At 46.5% G+C, this 16,180-nt stretch overlaps 5 non-coding genes and 28 pseudogenes across 5 annotated transcripts; all 33 read right to left on the bottom strand.

The window, feature by feature from the left end:
- Nucleotides 1-119, bottom strand: LOC148263265 (5S ribosomal RNA; annotated as a pseudogene).
- Nucleotides 120-327: 208 nt separating this feature from the next.
- On the bottom strand, nt 328-446 carry LOC148263264 (5S ribosomal RNA; annotated as a pseudogene).
- A 560-nt stretch (nt 447-1,006) lies between these two features.
- LOC148263263 (5S ribosomal RNA) lies at nt 1,007-1,125 on the bottom strand (annotated as a pseudogene).
- A 530-nt stretch (nt 1,126-1,655) lies between these two features.
- LOC148263262 (5S ribosomal RNA) lies at nt 1,656-1,774 on the bottom strand. Its single transcript, XR_015820379.1, has one exon. It is a non-coding gene; the product is annotated as a 5S ribosomal RNA (ribosomal RNA).
- Nucleotides 1,775-1,983: 209 nt separating this feature from the next.
- Nucleotides 1,984-2,102, bottom strand: LOC148263261 (5S ribosomal RNA; annotated as a pseudogene).
- Nucleotides 2,103-2,661: 559 nt separating this feature from the next.
- On the bottom strand, nt 2,662-2,780 carry LOC148263260 (5S ribosomal RNA; annotated as a pseudogene).
- Nucleotides 2,781-3,340: 560 nt separating this feature from the next.
- Nucleotides 3,341-3,459, bottom strand: LOC148263259 (5S ribosomal RNA; annotated as a pseudogene).
- Nucleotides 3,460-3,664: 205 nt separating this feature from the next.
- On the bottom strand, nt 3,665-3,783 carry LOC148263258 (5S ribosomal RNA; annotated as a pseudogene).
- A 560-nt stretch (nt 3,784-4,343) lies between these two features.
- On the bottom strand, nt 4,344-4,462 carry LOC148263257 (5S ribosomal RNA; annotated as a pseudogene).
- Nucleotides 4,463-4,667: 205 nt separating this feature from the next.
- Nucleotides 4,668-4,786, bottom strand: LOC148263256 (5S ribosomal RNA; annotated as a pseudogene).
- A 562-nt stretch (nt 4,787-5,348) lies between these two features.
- On the bottom strand, nt 5,349-5,467 carry LOC148263255 (5S ribosomal RNA; annotated as a pseudogene).
- Nucleotides 5,468-5,676: 209 nt separating this feature from the next.
- LOC148263254 (5S ribosomal RNA) lies at nt 5,677-5,795 on the bottom strand (annotated as a pseudogene).
- Nucleotides 5,796-5,999: 204 nt separating this feature from the next.
- Nucleotides 6,000-6,118, bottom strand: LOC148263253 (5S ribosomal RNA; annotated as a pseudogene).
- A 206-nt stretch (nt 6,119-6,324) lies between these two features.
- On the bottom strand, nt 6,325-6,443 carry LOC148263252 (5S ribosomal RNA). Its single transcript, XR_015821016.1, has one exon. It is a non-coding gene; the product is annotated as a 5S ribosomal RNA (ribosomal RNA).
- A 561-nt stretch (nt 6,444-7,004) lies between these two features.
- Nucleotides 7,005-7,123, bottom strand: LOC148263251 (5S ribosomal RNA; annotated as a pseudogene).
- A 209-nt stretch (nt 7,124-7,332) lies between these two features.
- Nucleotides 7,333-7,451, bottom strand: LOC148263250 (5S ribosomal RNA; annotated as a pseudogene).
- Nucleotides 7,452-7,655: 204 nt separating this feature from the next.
- Nucleotides 7,656-7,773, bottom strand: LOC148263249 (5S ribosomal RNA; annotated as a pseudogene).
- Nucleotides 7,774-8,335: 562 nt separating this feature from the next.
- LOC148263248 (5S ribosomal RNA) lies at nt 8,336-8,454 on the bottom strand (annotated as a pseudogene).
- Nucleotides 8,455-8,660: 206 nt separating this feature from the next.
- LOC148263247 (5S ribosomal RNA) lies at nt 8,661-8,779 on the bottom strand. Its single transcript, XR_015820078.1, has one exon. It is a non-coding gene; the product is annotated as a 5S ribosomal RNA (ribosomal RNA).
- Nucleotides 8,780-9,337: 558 nt separating this feature from the next.
- On the bottom strand, nt 9,338-9,456 carry LOC148263246 (5S ribosomal RNA; annotated as a pseudogene).
- Nucleotides 9,457-10,019: 563 nt separating this feature from the next.
- On the bottom strand, nt 10,020-10,138 carry LOC148263245 (5S ribosomal RNA; annotated as a pseudogene).
- A 209-nt stretch (nt 10,139-10,347) lies between these two features.
- On the bottom strand, nt 10,348-10,466 carry LOC148263244 (5S ribosomal RNA; annotated as a pseudogene).
- Nucleotides 10,467-11,349: 883 nt separating this feature from the next.
- LOC148263243 (5S ribosomal RNA) lies at nt 11,350-11,468 on the bottom strand. Its single transcript, XR_015819799.1, has one exon. It is a non-coding gene; the product is annotated as a 5S ribosomal RNA (ribosomal RNA).
- A 205-nt stretch (nt 11,469-11,673) lies between these two features.
- Nucleotides 11,674-11,792, bottom strand: LOC148263242 (5S ribosomal RNA; annotated as a pseudogene).
- A 561-nt stretch (nt 11,793-12,353) lies between these two features.
- LOC148263241 (5S ribosomal RNA) lies at nt 12,354-12,472 on the bottom strand (annotated as a pseudogene).
- A 204-nt stretch (nt 12,473-12,676) lies between these two features.
- Nucleotides 12,677-12,794, bottom strand: LOC148263240 (5S ribosomal RNA; annotated as a pseudogene).
- Nucleotides 12,795-13,638: 844 nt separating this feature from the next.
- On the bottom strand, nt 13,639-13,757 carry LOC148263239 (5S ribosomal RNA; annotated as a pseudogene).
- A 560-nt stretch (nt 13,758-14,317) lies between these two features.
- LOC148263238 (5S ribosomal RNA) lies at nt 14,318-14,436 on the bottom strand (annotated as a pseudogene).
- A 206-nt stretch (nt 14,437-14,642) lies between these two features.
- On the bottom strand, nt 14,643-14,761 carry LOC148263237 (5S ribosomal RNA). The gene has a single exon (XR_015821081.1). It is a non-coding gene; the product is annotated as a 5S ribosomal RNA (ribosomal RNA).
- A 235-nt stretch (nt 14,762-14,996) lies between these two features.
- Nucleotides 14,997-15,114, bottom strand: LOC148263236 (5S ribosomal RNA; annotated as a pseudogene).
- Nucleotides 15,115-15,323: 209 nt separating this feature from the next.
- On the bottom strand, nt 15,324-15,442 carry LOC148263235 (5S ribosomal RNA; annotated as a pseudogene).
- Nucleotides 15,443-15,536: 94 nt separating this feature from the next.
- LOC148263234 (5S ribosomal RNA) lies at nt 15,537-15,655 on the bottom strand (annotated as a pseudogene).
- A 207-nt stretch (nt 15,656-15,862) lies between these two features.
- Nucleotides 15,863-15,980, bottom strand: LOC148263233 (5S ribosomal RNA; annotated as a pseudogene).
- Between the last annotated feature and the right edge of the window lie 200 nt (nt 15,981-16,180).

The following is a 16,180-nucleotide window of genomic DNA, read 5'->3' as shown; positions in this document are numbered from 1 at the left end:
TGGGTGCAACACGAGAACTTCCCAGGAGGTAACCCATCATTGTACTACTTTTGCCAAAGCACACTTAACTGCGAAGTTCTGATGGGATCTGGTGCATTTGTGCTGGTGTGACCGCACCTGTTTAATTTTGTGCTGAAAATACATACACTCCTTCTTCCCTCCCACCCTCCCATCATTTGTTTCCTTGTGCGTTCACACTCCACCTCTCCTTCTCGTTTTAATATCGAGTAAAATGCCACGGCGCCGTGACTCACATTTGCGAATAAATCTGCGGACCATAATTAAAGTCGCGCGTAACATCGAACGGCACATCTGAAAAAAAGAAAATGGGTGCAACACGAGAACTTCCCAGGAGGTAACCCATCATTGTACTACTTTCGCCAAAGCACACCTAACTGCGGAGTTCTGATGGGATCCGTTGCATTTGTGCTGGTATGATCGCACCGGTTTAACTCCGCGCTGCAAATACATAAACTCTTTCTCTTTTCTTCCCCCTCCCGTCATTTGTTTCCTTGTGCGTGCGCACTGCACCTCTCGTGCTCGTTCTAATATCAAGTAAAATGCTACGGTGTCGTGACTCAGATTTGCCAATAAACCTGAGGACCATAATTCAAGTCGCGCGTATCGTCGAAAGAATCATCTGCAAGAAAATGGGAGCAACACGAGGACTTCCTAAGAAAATGGGTGAAATATAAGGACTTCGCAGGAGGTCACCCATCCTAGAGCTACTCTCGCCCAAGCACCCTTAACTTACGGAGTTCTGATAAAATCCGTTGCATTAGTGCTGGTATGATCGCACCTGTTTCATTTCGTGCTGAAAATACATACACTCCTTCTCCTTCCCTCCCCCTCCCATCAATTGTTTCCTTGTGCGTTCACACTCCACCTCTCCTTCTCGTTCTAATATCGATTAAAATGCCCCTGCTTCTTGACTCACATTTGCGTATAAACCAGCGGACCCTAGTTCCAGTCCCGCGTAACGTCGAACGACCCGTCTGAAAAAAAATTGGTGCGACACGAGGACTTCCCAGGAGGTCACCCATCCGAGTACAACTCTCGCCCAAGCACACTTAACTGCGGAGTTCTGATAGGATCCGATGCATTAGTGCTGGTATGATCACCCCGTTTAATTCCGCGCTGCAAATACATAAACTCCTTCTCCTTTCTTCCCCCTCCCGTCATTTGTTTCCTTATGCGTGCGCACTGCACCTACCGTGCTCGTTCTAATATAAAGTAAAATGCTACGGTGCCGTGACTCACATTTGCGAATAAATTTGAGGACCATAATTAAAGTCCCGCGTATCGTCGAAAGAATCATCTGCAAAAAAATGGGTGAAATATAAGGACTTCGCAGGAGGTCACCCATCCTAGTGCTACTCTCGCCCAAGCACCCTTAACTTGGGGAGTTCTGATAGAATCCGTTGCATTGGTGCTGGTATGATTGCTCATGTTTCATTCTGCGCTGCAAATACATACACTTTTTCTCCCTCTATCCCCCTCCCGTCATTTGTTTCCTTGTGCGTGCACTCTGCATCTCTCTTTCTCGTTCTAATATCAATTAAAATGCCCCTGCTTCTTGACTCACATTTGCGTATAAACCAGTGAACCCTAGTTCCAGTCGCGCGTAACGTCGAACGACCCGTCTGAAAAAAAAATTAGTGCGACACGAGGACTTCCCAAGAGGTCACCCATCCGAGTACTACTCTCGCCCAAGCACACTTAAGTGCGGAGTTCTGATGGGATCCGGTGCATTAGTGCTGGTATGATCGCACCTGTTTAATTTTGCGCTGCAAATACATAAACTCCTTCTCCTTTCTTCCCCCTCCCGTCATTTATTTCCTTGTGCGTGCACACTGCACCTCTCGTTCTCGTTCAAATATCAAGTAAGATGCCACGACACAGTGAGTCACATTTGTGAATAAATCTGTGGACCATAATTAAAGTCGCGCATAACGTCGAACGGCACATATGAAAAAAAGTAAACGGGTGTAACACGAGAACTTCCCACGAGGTAACCCATCATTGTACTACTTTCGCCAAAGCACACTTAACAGCGGAGTTCTGATGGGATCCGGTGCATTTATGCTGGTATGATCACACCTGTTTAATTTCGCGTTGCAAATACATACACTCATTCCCCTTTCTTCCCCCTCCCGTCATTTGTTTCGTTGTGCGTACGCACTGCACCTCCCGTTCTCGTTCTAATATCAAGTAAAATGCCACGGCGCCGTGCCTCACATTTGCGAATAAACCTGAGGACCATAATTCAAGTCGCGCGTAACGTCGAAAGAATCATCTGCAAAAAAATGGGTGCAACACGAGGACTTCACAAGAAAATGGGTGAAACATAAGGACTTCGCAGGAGGTAACCCATGCTAGTACTACTCTCGCCCAAGCACCCTTACCTACGGAGTTCTGATAGAATCCGTTGCATTAGTGCTGGTATTATCGCACCTGTTTCATTTCGCGCTGAAAATACGTACACTCCTTCTCCTTCCCTCCCCCTCCCATCAATTGTTTCCTTGTGCGTTCGTACTGCACCTCTCCTTCTCGTTCTAATATCGATTAAAATGCCCCTGCTTCTTGACTCACATTTGCGTATAAACCAGCGGATCCTAGTTCCAGTCGCGCGTAACGTCGAACGACCCGTCTGAAAAAAAATTGGTGCGACACAAGGACTTCCCAGGAGGTCACCAATCTTAGTACTACTCTCGCCAAAAAACACTTAACTGCGGAGTTCTGATGGGATCCGGTGCATTAGTGCTGGTATGATCGCACCTGTTTAATTTTGCGCTGCAAATACATAAACTCATTCCCCTTTCTTCCCCTCTCCCGTCATTTGTTTCCTTGTGCGTGCGCACTGCACCTCCCGTTCTCTTTCTAATATCAAGTAAAATTTTACAGCGCCGTGACTCACATTTGCGAATAAACCTGAGGACCATAATTCAAGTCGCGCGTAACGTCGAAAGAATCATCTGCAAAAAAATGGGTGCAACACGAGGACTTCACAAGAAAATGGGTGAAACATAAGGACTTCGCAGGAGGTAACCCATGCTAGTACTACTCTCGCCCAAGCACCCTTACCTACGGAGTTCTGATAGAATCCGTTACATTAGTGCTTGTATGATCGCACCTGTTTCATTTCGTGCTGAAAATACATACACTCCTTCTCCTTCCCTCCCCCTCCCATCAATTGTTTCCTTGTGCGTTCACACTCCACCTCTCCTTCTCGTTTTAATATCGATTAAAATGCCCCTGCTTCTTGACTCACATTTGCGTATAAACCAGCGGACCCTAGTTCCAGTCCCGCGTAACGTCGAACGACCCTTCTGAAAAAAAATTGGTGCGACACGAGGACTTCCCAAGAGGTCACCCATCCGAGTACAACTCTCGCCCAAGCACACTTGACTGCGGAGTTCTGATGGGATTCGGTGCATTAGTGTTGGTATGATCGCACCTGTTTCATTTTGTGCTGAAAATACATACACTCCTTCTCCTTCCCTCCCCCTCCCATCAATTGTTTCCTTATGCGTTCACACTGCACCTCTCCTTCTCGTTTTAATATCGATTAAAATGCCCCTGTTTCTTGACTCACATTTGCGAATAAATCAGCGGACGCTAGTTCCAGTCGCGCGTGATGTCGAACGACCTGTCTGAAAAAAAATTGGTGCGACACGAGGACTTCCCAAGAGGTCACCAATCTTAGTACTACTCTCGCCAAAAAATACTTAACTGCGGAGTTCTGATGGGATCCGGTGCATTAGTGCTGGTATGATCGCACCTGTTTAATTTTGCGCTGCAAATACATAAACTCATTCCCCTTTCTTCCCCTCTCCCGTCATTCGTTTCCTTGTGCGTGCGCACTGCACCTCCCGTTCTCTTTCTAATATCAAGTAAAATTTTACAGCGCCGTGACTCACATTTGCGAATAAACCTGAGGACCATAATTCAAGTCGCGCATAACGTCGAAAGAATCATCTGCAAAAAAATGGGTGCAACACGAGGACTTCACAAGAAAATGGGTGAAACATAAGGACTTCGCAGGAGGTAACCCATGCTAGTACTACTCTCGCCCAAGCACCCTTACCTACGGAGTTCTGATAGAATCCGTTGCATTAGTGCTTGTATGATCGCACCTGTTTCATTTCGTGCTGAAAATACATACACTCCTTCTCCTTCTCTCCCCCTCCCATCAATTGTTTCCTTGTGCGTTCACACTCCACCTCTCCTTCTCGTTCTAATATCGATTAAAATGCCCCTGCTTCTTGACTCACATTTGCGTATAAACCAGCGGACCCTAGTTCCAGTCCTGCGTAACGTCGAACGACCCTTCTGAAAAAAAATTGGTGCGACACGAGGACTTCCCAGGAGCTCACCCATCCGAGTACAACTCTCGGCCAAGCACACTTGACTGCGGAGTTCTGATGGGATCCGGTGCATTAGTGTTGGTATGATCGCACCTGTTTCATTTTGTGCTGAAAATACATACACTCCTTCTCCTTCCCTCCCCCTCCCATCAATTGTTTCCTTATGCGTTCACACTGCACCTCTCCTTCTCGTTTTAATATCGATTAAAATGCCCCTGTTTCTTGACTCACATTTGCGAATAAATCAGCGGACGCTAGTTCCAGTCGCGCGTGATGTCGAACGACCTGTCTGAAAAAAAATTGGTGCAACACGAGGACTTCCCAGGAGGTCACCCATCCGAGTACTACTCTCGCCCAAGCACACTTAACTACGGAGTTTTGATGGGATCCGGTGAATTAGTGCTGGTATAATCACACCCGTTTAATTCCACGCTTCAAATACATAAACTCCTTCTCCTTTCTTCCCCCTCCCGTCATTTGTTTCCTTTTGCGTGCGCACTGCACCTCCCGTGCTCGTTCTAATATCAAGTAAAATTCTACGGTGCCATGACTCACATTTGCGAATAAACCTGAGGACCATAATTCAAGTCGCGCGTATCGTCGAAAGAATCATTTGCAAAAAAATGGGTGCAACACGAGGACTTCCTAACAAAATGGGTAAAATATAAGGACTGCACAGGAAGTCACCCATCCTAATGCTACTCTCGCCCAAGCACCTTTAACTTGCGGAGTTCTGATAGAATCCGTTGCGTTGGTGCTGGTATGATTGCTCATGTTTCATTCTGCGCTGCAAATACATATACTTTTTCTACCTCCATCCCCCCTCCCGTCATTTGTTTCCTTGTGCGTGCACTCTGCATCTCTCTTTCTCGTTCTAATATCGATTCAAATGCTCCTGCTTCTTGACTCACATTTACGTATAAACCAGTGGACCCTTGTTCCAGTCGCACGTAACGTCGAACGACCCGTTTGAAAAAAAAATTAGTGCGACACGAGGACTTCCCAAGAGGTAACCCATTCGAGTACTACTCTCGCCCAAGCACACTTAACTGCGGAGTTCTGATGGGATCCGGTGCATTAGTGCAGGTATGATCGAACCTGTTAAATTTGGCGCAGCAAATACATAAACTCCTTCTCCTTTATTCCCCCTCCCGTCATTTGTTTCCTTGTGCGTGCGCACTGCACCTCTCGTTCTCGCTCAAATATCAAGTAAAATGCCACGGTGCCGTGACTCACATTTGCGAAAAAATCTGCGGACCATAATTAAGGTCGCACGTAAGGTCGAACGGCACATCTGAAAAAAAGAAAATGGGTGCAACACGAGAACTTCCCAGGAGGTAACCCATCATTGTACTACTTTTGCCAAAGCACACTTAACTGCAAAGTTCTGATGGGATCTGGTGCATTTGTGCTGGTGTGACCGCACCTGTTTAATTTTGTGCTGAAAATACATACACTCCTTCTTCCCTCCCACCCTCCCATCATTTGTTTCCTTGTGCGTTCACACTGCACCTCTCCTTCTCGTTCTAATATCGATTAAAATGCCCCTGATTCTTGACTCACATTTGCGTATAAACCAGCGGACCATAGTTCCAATCGCGCGTAACGTCGAACGACCCATCTGAAAAAAAATTGTTGAGATACGAGGACTTCCCAAGAGGTCACCCATCCGAGTACTACACTCGCCCAAGCACACTTAACTGCGGAGTTCTGATGGGATCCGGTGCATTAGTGCTGGTATGATCGCACCTCTTTAATTTTGCGCTGCAAATACATACACTTTTTCTCCCTCCATCCCCCCTCCCGTCATTTGTTTCCTTGTGCGTGCACTCTACATATCTCATTCTCGTTCTAATATCGATTAAAATGCCCCTGCTTCTTGACTCACATTTGCGTATAAACCAGCGGACCCTAGTTCCAGTCGCGCGTAACGTCGAACGACCCGTCTGAAAAAAAATTGGTGCGACACGAGGACTTCCCAGGAGGTCACCCATCCGAGTACTACTCTCGTCCAAGCACACTTAACTGCGGAGTTCTGATGGGATCCGGTGCATTAGTGCTGGTATGATCGCACCCGTTTAATTCCACGCTGCAAATACATAAACTCGATCTCCTTTCTTCCCCCTCCCGTCATTTGTTTCCTTGTGCGTGCGCACTGCACCTCCCGTGCTCGTTCTAATATCAAGTAAAATGCTACGGTACCGTGACTCACATTTGTCAATAAACCTGAGGACCATAATTCAAGTCGCGCGTATCGTCGAAAGAATCATCTGCAAAAAAATGGGAGCAACACGAGGACTTCCTAAGAAAATGGGTGAAATAAAAGGACTTCGCAGGAAGTCACCCATCCTAGTGCTACTCTCGCCCAAGCACCGTTAACTTGCGGAGTTCTGATAGAATCCCTTGCATTAGTGCTGGTATGATTGCTCATGTTTCATTCTGCGCTGCAAATACATACACTTTTTCTCCCTCCATCCCCCCTCCCGTCATTTGTTTCCTTGTGCGTGCGCTCTGCATCTCTCTTTCTCGTTCTAATATCGATTAAAATGCTCCTGCTTCTTGACTCACATTTGCGTATGAACCAGTGGACCCTAGTTCCAGTCGCGCGTAACGTCGAACGACCCGTCTGAAAAAAAATTAGTGCGACACGAGGACTTCCCAAGAGGTAACCCATCTGAGTACTACTCTCGCCCAAGCACACTTAACTGCGGAGTTCTGATGGGATCCGGTGCATTAGTACTGGCATGATTGCACCTGTTTAATTTCGCGCTGCAAATACATAAACTCCTTCTCCTTTCTTCCCCCTCCCGCCATTTGTTTCCTTGTGCGTGCGTACTGCACCTCTCGTTCTCGCTCAAATATCAAGTAAAATGCCACGGCGCCGTGACTCACATTTGCGAATAAATCTGCGGACCATAATTAAAGTCGCGCGTAACGTCAAACGGCACATCTGAAACAAAGAAAATGGGTGCAACACGAGAACTTCTCAGGAGGTAACCCATCATTGTACTACTTTCGCCAAAGCACACTTAACTGCGGAGTTCTGATGGGATCCGGTGCATTTGTGCTGGTGTGACCGCACCTGTTTAATTTCGTGCTGAAAATACATACACTCCTTCTTCCCTCCCCCCCTCCCATCATTTGTTTCCTTGTGCGTTCACACTGCACCTCTCCTTCTCGTTCTAAAATCGATTAAAATGCCCCTGATTCTTGACTCACATTTGCGTATAAACCAGCGGACCATAGTTCCAGTCGCGCGTAACGTCGAACGACCCATCTGAAAAAAAATTGTTGCGATACGAGGACTTCTCAAGAGGTCACCCATCCGAGTACTACTCTCGCCCATGCACACTTAACTGCAGAGTTCTAATGGAATCCAGTGCATTAGTGCTGGTATGATGCCACTTGTTTAATTTTGCGCTTCAAATACATACACTCCTTCTCTTTTCTTCCTCCTCCCGTCATTTGTTTCCTTGTGCGTGCGCACTGCACCTCCCGTACTCGTTCTAATATCAAGTAAAATGCCACGGTGCTGTGACTCACATTTGCGAATAAACCTGCGGACCATAAATCAAGTCGCGCGTAACGTTGAAAGAATCATCTACAAAAAGATGGGAGCAACACGAGGACCTCCCAAGAAAATGGGTGCAACACGAGGACTTCCCAAGTGGTCACCCATCCGAAGTACTACTCTCGCCCAAGCACCCTTAACTGTGGAGTTCTGATAGAATCCGTTGCATTAGTGCTGGTATGATCCCTTATGTTTCATTCTACACTGCAAATACATGCACTCTTTCTCCTTCCATCCCTCCTCCCGTCATTTGTTTCCTTGTGCGTACACTCTTCATCTCTCTTTCTCGTTCAAATATCAAGTAATATGCCCCGGCACCGTGACTCACCTTTGCAAATGAACCAGCGGTTTATAATTCCATTCGCGCGTAACGTCGAACAACCCATCCAAAAAAAAATAGGTGCAACACGAGGGCTTCCCAAGTGGTCACCCATCCGAGTACTACCCTCGCCCAAGCACACTTAACTACGGGGTTCTGATGGGATACGGAGCTTTAGTGCTGGTATGATCGCACCTGTTTAATTTCGCGCTGAAAATACATACACTCCTTCTCCATTCTTCCCCCTCCCTTTCATTTGTTTCCTTGTGCGTTCACACTTCACCTCTCATTCTCGTTCTAATATCGATTAAAATGCCCCTGCTTCTTGACTCACATTTGCGTATAAACCAGCGGACCCTAGTTCCAGACGCGCGTAACGTCGAACGACCCGTCTGAAAAAAAATTGGTGCGACACGAGGACTTCCCAGGAGGTCACCCATCCGAGTACTAATCTCGCCCAAGCACACTTCACTGCGGAGTTCTGATGGGATCCAGTGCATTAGTGCTGGTATGATCGCACCTGTTTAATTGTGCGCTGCAAATACATAAACTCATTCCCCTTTCATCTCCCTCCCGTCGTTCGTTTCCTTGTGCGTGCGCACTGCACCTCCTGTTCTCGTTCTAATACAAAGTAAAATGCTACAGCGTCGTGACTCACATTTGCGAATAAACCTGAGGACCATAATTCAAGTCGCGCGTATCGTCGAAAGAATCATCTGCAAAAAATTGGGTGCAACACGAGGACTTCACAAGAAAATGGGTGAAATATAAGGACTTCGCAGGAGGTAACCCATGCTAGTACTACTCTCGCCCAAGCACCCTTACCTACGGAGTTCTGATAGAATCCGTTGCATTATTGCTGGTATGATCGCACCTGTTTCATTTCGTGCTGAAAATACATACAGTCCTTCTCCTTCCCTCCCCCTCCCATCAATTGTTTCCTTGTGCGTTCACACTGCACCTCTTCTTCTCGTTCTAATATCGATTAAAATGCCCCTGCTTCTTGACTCACATTTTCGTATAAACCAGCGGACCCTAGTTTCAGTCGCGCGTAGCGTCGAACGACCCGTCTGAAAAAAATTGGTGCGATACGAGGACTTGCCAGGAGGTCACCCATCCGAGTACTACTCTCGCACAAGCACACTTAACTGCGGAGTTCTGATGGGATCCGGTGCATTAGTGCTGGTATGATTGCACTTGTTTAATTTCGCGCTGCAAATACATAAACTCCTTCTCCTTTTTTCCCCCTGTCGTCATTTGTTTCCTTGTGCGTGCGCACTGCACCTACCGTGCTCGTTCTAATATCAAGTAAAATGCTACGGTGCCGTGACTCACATTTGCGAATAAACCTGAGGACCATAATTCAAGTCGCACGTATGGTCGAAAGAATCATCTGCAAAAAAATGGGTGCAACACGAGGACTTCCTAAGAAAATGGGTGAAATATTAGGACTTCGCAGGAGGTCACCCATCCTAGTGCTACTCTCGCTCAAGCACCCTTAACTTGCGGAGTTCTGATAGAATCCGTTGCATTGGTGCTAGTATGATTTCTCATGTTTCATTCTGCGCTGCAAATACATACACTTTTTCTCCCTCCATCCCCCCTCCCATCATTTGTTTCCTTGTGCGTGCACTCTACATCTCTCCTTCTCGTTCTAATATCGATTAAAATTCCCCTGCTGCTTGACTCACATTTGCGTATAAACCAGTGGACCCTAGTTCCAGTCGCGCGTAACGTCGAACGACCCGTCTGAAAAAAAAAATTAGTGTGACACGAGGAATTCCCAGGAGGTCACCCATCCGAGTACAACTATCGCCCAAGCACACTTAACTGCAGAGTTCTGATGGGATCCAGTGCATTAGTGCTGGTATGATCATACCTGTTTAATTTTGCGCTGCAAATACATAAACTCCTTCTCCTTTTTTCCCCCTCCCGTCATTCGTTTCCTTGTGCGTGCGCACTGCACCTCTCGTTCTCGTTCAAATATCAAGTAAAATGCCACGGCGTCGTGACTCACATTTGCGAATAAATCTGCGGACCATAATTAAAGTCGCGAGTAACGTCAAACGGCACATCTGAGAAAAAGAAAATGGGTGCAACACGAGAACTTCCCAGGAGGTAACCCATCATTGTACTACTTTCGCCAAACCACACTTAACTGCGGAGTTGTGATGGGATCCGGTGCATTTGTGCTGGTGTGACCGCACCTGTTTAATTTTGTGCTGAAAATACATACACTCCTTCTTCTCTCCCCCCCCTCCCATCATTTGTTTCCTTGTGCGTTCACACTGCACCTCTCATTCTCGTTCTTATATCGACTAAAATGCCCCTGATTCTTGACTCACATTTGCATATAAACCAGCAAACCAAAGTTCCAGTCGCGCGTAACGTCGAACGACCCATCTGAAAAAAATTGTTGTGATAAGAGGACTTCCCAAAAGGTCACCCATCCGAGTACTATTCTCGCCCAAGCACACTTAACTGCAGAGTTCTAATGGGATCCAGTGCAGTAGTGTTGGTATGATGCCACTTGTTTAATTTTGCGCTTCAAATATATACACTCATTCTCTTTTCTTCCTCATCCCGTCATTTGTTTCCTTGTGCGTGCGCACTGCACCTCCCGTACTCGTTCTAATATCAAGTAAAATGCCACGGCGCCGTGACTCAAATTTGCGAATAAACCTGCGGACCATAAATCAAGTCGCGCGTAACGTCGAAAGAATCATCTGCAAAAAGATGGGTGCAACACGAGGACCTCCCAAGAAAATGGGTGAAATATAAGGACTTCGCAGGAGGTCACCCATCCGAGTACTTTTCTCGCCCAAGCACCCTTAACTGCGGAGTTCTGATAGAATCCGTTGCATTAGTGCTGGTATGATCCCTCATGTTTCATTCTGCACTGCAAATACATACACTCTTTCTCCTTTCATCCCCCCTCCCGTCATTTGTTTCCTTGTGCGTGCACTCTGCATCTCTCTTTCTCGTTCTAATATCAAGTAATATGCCCCGGCACCGTGACTCACCTTTACAAATGAACCAGCAGTTTATAATTTCATTCGCGCGTAACGTCGAACAACCCATCCGAAAAAAAATAGGTGCAACACAAGGGCTTCCCAAGTGGTCACCCATCCGAGTACTACCCTCGCCCTAGCACACTTAACTGCGGAGTTCTGATGGGATCCGGAGCTTTAGTGCTGGTATGATCGCACCTGTTTAATTTCACGCTGCAAATACATACACTCCTTCTCCTTTCTTCCACCTCCCATCATTTGTTTCCTTGTGCGTTCATACTTCACCTCTCATTCTCGTTCTAATATCGATTAAAATGCCCCTGCTTCTTAACTCACATTTGCGTATAAACCAGCGGACCCTAGTTCTAGACGAGCGTAACGTCGAACGACCTGTCTGAAAAAAAATTGGTGGGACACGAGGACTTCCCAGGAGGTCACCCATCCGAGTACTAATCTCGCCCAAGCATACTTCACTGTGGAGTTCTGATGGGATCCGGTGCATTAGTGCTGGTATGATCGCACCTGTTTAATTTTGCGCTGCAAATATATAAACTCATTCCCCTTTCTTCCCCCTCCCGTCATTTGTTGCCTTGTGCGTGCGCACTGCACCTCCCGTTCTCGTTCTAATATCAAGTAAAATTCTACAGCGCCGTGACTCACATTTGCGAATAAACCTAAGGACCATAATACAAGTCGCGCGTAACGTCGAAAGAATCATCTGCAAAAAAATGGGTGCAACACGAGGACTTCACAAGAAAATGGGTGAAATATAAGGACTTCGCAGGAGGTACCCCATGCTAGTACTACTCTCGCCCAAGCACTTTTACCTACGGAGTTCTGATAGAATCCGTTGCATTAGTGCTGGTATGATCGCACCTGTTTCATTTTCGGCTGTAAATACATACACTCCTTCTCCTTTCTTCCCCCTCTCGTCATTTGTTTCCTTATGCGTGCGCACTACACCTCTCGTTCTCGTTCAAATATCAAGTAAAATGCCACGGCGCCGTGACTCACATTTACGAATAAATCTGCGGACCATAATTAAAGTCGCGCGTAACGTCGAACGGCACATCTGAAAAAAAAAATGGGTGCAACACGAGAACTTCCCAGGAGGTAACCCATCATTGTACTACTTTCGGCAAAGCACACTTAACTGCGGAGTTCTGATGGGATCCGGTGCATTTGTGCTGGTGTGACCGCACCTGTTTAATTTCGTGCTGAAAATAGATACACTCCTTCTTCCCTCCCGCCCTCCCATCATTTGTTTCCTTTTGCGTTCACATTGCACCTCTCATTCTCGTTCTAATATCGATTAAAATGCCCCTGATTCTTGACTCACATTTGCGTATAAACCAGCGGACCATAGTTCCAGTCGCGCGTAATGTCGAACGACCTATCTGAAAAAACATTGTTGCGATACGAGGACTTCTCAAGAGGTCACCCATCCGAGTACTACTCTCGCCCAAGCACACTTAACTGCAGAGTTCTGATGGGATCCAGTGCATTAGTGCTGGTATGATGCCACTTGTTTAATTTTGCGCTTCAAATACATACACTTCTAATCTTTTCTTCCTCCTCCCGTCATTTGTTTCCGTGTGCGTGCGCACTGCACCTCCCGTACTCATTCTAATATCAAGTAAAATGCCACGGCGCCGTGACTCACATTTGCAAATAAACCTGCGGACCATAAATCAAGTCGCGCGTAGCGTCGAAAGAATCATCTGCAAAAAGATGGGTGCAACACGAGGACCTCCCAAGAAAATGGGTGAAATATAAGCACACTTCACTGCGGAGTTCTGATGGGATCCGGTGCATTTGTGCTGGTGTGACCGCACCTGTTTAATTTCGTTCTGAAAATACATACACTCCTTCTTCCCTCCCCCCCTTCCATCATTTGTTTCCTTGTGCGCTCACACTGCACCTCTCCTTCTCGTTCTAATATCAATTAAAATGCCCCTGATTCTTGACTCACATTTGCGTATAAGCCAGCGGACCATAGTTCCAGTTGCGCGTAACGTTGAACGACCCATCTGAAAAAAAAATTGTTGCGATAGAAGGACTTCCCAAGAGACCACCCATCCGAGTATTAATCTCGCCCAAGTACACTTAACTGCAGAGTTTTGATGGGATCTAGTGCATTAGTGCAGGTATGATGCCACTTGTTTAATTTTGCGCTTCAAATACATACACTCTTTCTCTTTTCTTCCTCCTCCCGTCATTTGTTTCCTTGTGCGTGCGCACTGCACCTCCCGTACTTGTTTTAATATCAAGTAAAATTCCACGGCACCGTGACTCATATTTGCGAATAAACCTGCGGACCATAAATCAAGTCACGCGTAACATCGAACGACACATCTGAAAAAAGGAAAATAGGTGAAACACGAGAACTTCCCAGGAGGTAACCCATCATTGTACTACTTTCGCCAAAGCACACTTAACTGCAGAGTTCTGATGGGATCCAGTGCATTAGTGCTGGTATGATGCCACTTGTTTAATTTTGCGCTTCAAATACATACACTCCTTCTCTTTTCTTCCTCCTCCCGTCATTTGTTTCCTTGTGCGTGCGCACTGCACCTCCCGTACTCGTTCTAATATCAAGTAAAATGCCACGGCGCCGTGACTCACATTTGCGAATAAACCTGCGGACCATAAATCAAGTCGCGCGTAACGTCGAAAGAATCATCTGCAAAAAGATGGGTGCAACACGAGGACCTCCCAAGAAAATGGGTGAAATATAAGGACTTCGCAGCAGGTCACCCATCCGAGTAGTTTTCTCGCCCAAGCACCCTTAACTGCGGAGGTCTGATAGAATCCGTTGCATTAGTGCTGGTATGATCCCTCATGTTTCATTCTGCACTGCAAATACATACACTCTTTCTCCTCCCATCCCCCCTCCCGTCATTTGTTTCCTTGTGCGTGCACTCTGCATTTCTCTTTCTCGTTCTAATATCAAGTAATATGCCCCGGCACCGTGACTCATCTTTGCAAATGAACCAGCGGTTTATAATTCTATTCGCGCGTAACGTCGAGCAACCCATCCGAAAAAAAATCGATGCAACACGAGGGCTTCCCAAGTGGTCACCCATCCGAGAACTACCCTCGCCCAAGCACACTTAACTGCGGAGTTCTGATGGGATCCAGAGCTTTAGTGCTGATATGATCGCATCTGTTTACTTTCGCGCTGCAAATGCATACACTCCTTCTCCTTTCTTCCACCTCCCATCATTTGTTTCCTTGTGCGTTCACACTTCACCTCTCATTCTCGTTCTAATATCGATTAAAATGCCCCTGCTTCTTGACTCACATTTGCGTATAAACCAGCACACCCTAGTTCTAGACGCGCGTAACGTCGAAGGACCCGTCTGAAAAAAAAATTGGTGCGACACGAGGACTTCCCAAGAGGTCACCCATCCGAGTACTAATCTCGCCCAAGCACACTTCACTGCGGAGTTCTGATGGGATCCGGTGCATTAGTGCTGGTATGATCGCACCTGTTTAATTTTGCGCTCCAAATACATAAACTCATTCCCCTTTCTTCCCCCTCCCGTCATTTGTTTCCTTGTGCGTGTGCACTGCACCTCCCGTTCTCTTTCTAATATCAAGTAAAATACTACAGCGCCGTGACTCACATTTGCGAATAAACCTGAGGACCATAATTCAAGTCGCGCGTAACGTCGAAAGAATCATCTGCAAAAAAATGGGTGCAACACGAGGACTTCACAAGAAAATGGGTGAAATATAAGGACTTCCCAGGAGGTCAACCATCAGAGTACTAATCTCGCCAAGCACACTTGACTGCAGAGTTCTGATGGGATCTGGTGCATTAGTGCTGGTATGATCGCACCCGTTTAATTGCGTGCTGCAAATACATAAACTCCTTCTCCTTTCTTCCCCCTCCCGTCATTTGTTTCCTTGTGCGTGCGCACTGCACCTCTCGTTCTCGTTCAAATATCAAGTAAAATGCCAAAGCACCGTGACTCACATTTGCGAATATATCTGCAGACCATAATTAAAGTCGTACGTAACGTCGAACGGCACATCTGAAGAAAAGAAAATGGGTGCAACACGAGAACTTCCCAGGAGGTAACCCATCAATGTACTACTTTCGCCAAAGCACACTTAACTGTGTAGTTCTGATGGGATCCGGTGCATTTGTGCTGGTGTGACCGCACCTGTTTAATTTCGTGCTGAAAATACATACACTCCTTCTTTCCTCCCCCCCTCCCATCATTTGTTTCCTTGTGCGTGCACTATGCATAAAAAAAAAATTGGTGCAACTCGAGGGCTTCCCATGTGGTCACCCATCCGAGTACTACTCTCGCCCAAGCACACTTAACTGCAGAGTTCTTATGGGATCCGGTGCATTAGTGCTGGTATGATCGAACCTGTTTAATTTCGCACTGCAAATACATAAACTCCTTCTCCTTTCTTCCCCCTCCCGTCATTTCTTTCCTTATGCGTGCGTACTGTACCTCTCGTTCTCGTTCAAATATCAAGTAAAATGCCACGGCGCCGTGACTCACATTTGCGAATAAATCTGCGGACCATAATTAAAGTCGAGAGTAACGTCGAACGACACATCTGAAAAAAAAAATGGGTGCAACACGAGAACTTCCAAGGAGGTAACCCATCATTGTACTACTTTCGCCAAAGCACACTTAACTACGGAGTTTGATGGGATCCGGTGCATTTGTGCTGGTATGATCGCACCCGTTTAATTCCACGCTGCAAATACATAAACTCCTTCTCCTTTCTTGCCCCTCCCGTCATTTGTTTCCTTGTGCGTGTGCACTGCACCTCCCGTGCTCGTTCTAATATCAAGTAAAATGCTACGGTGCCGTGACTCACATTTGCGAATAAACCTGAGGACCATAATTCAAGTCGCGCGTATCGTCGAAAGAATCATCTGCAA

The sequence above is a fragment of the Carica papaya genome, chromosome 5 (assembly GCF_054855325.1).
Source record: "Carica papaya isolate Zhongbai chromosome 5, ASM5485532v1, whole genome shotgun sequence".
Lineage (NCBI taxonomy): Eukaryota > Viridiplantae > Streptophyta > Magnoliopsida > Brassicales > Caricaceae > Carica > Carica papaya.
Note: the sequence above shows the minus strand (reverse complement) of the source record. Positions and strands in the feature narration are given on the sequence as shown.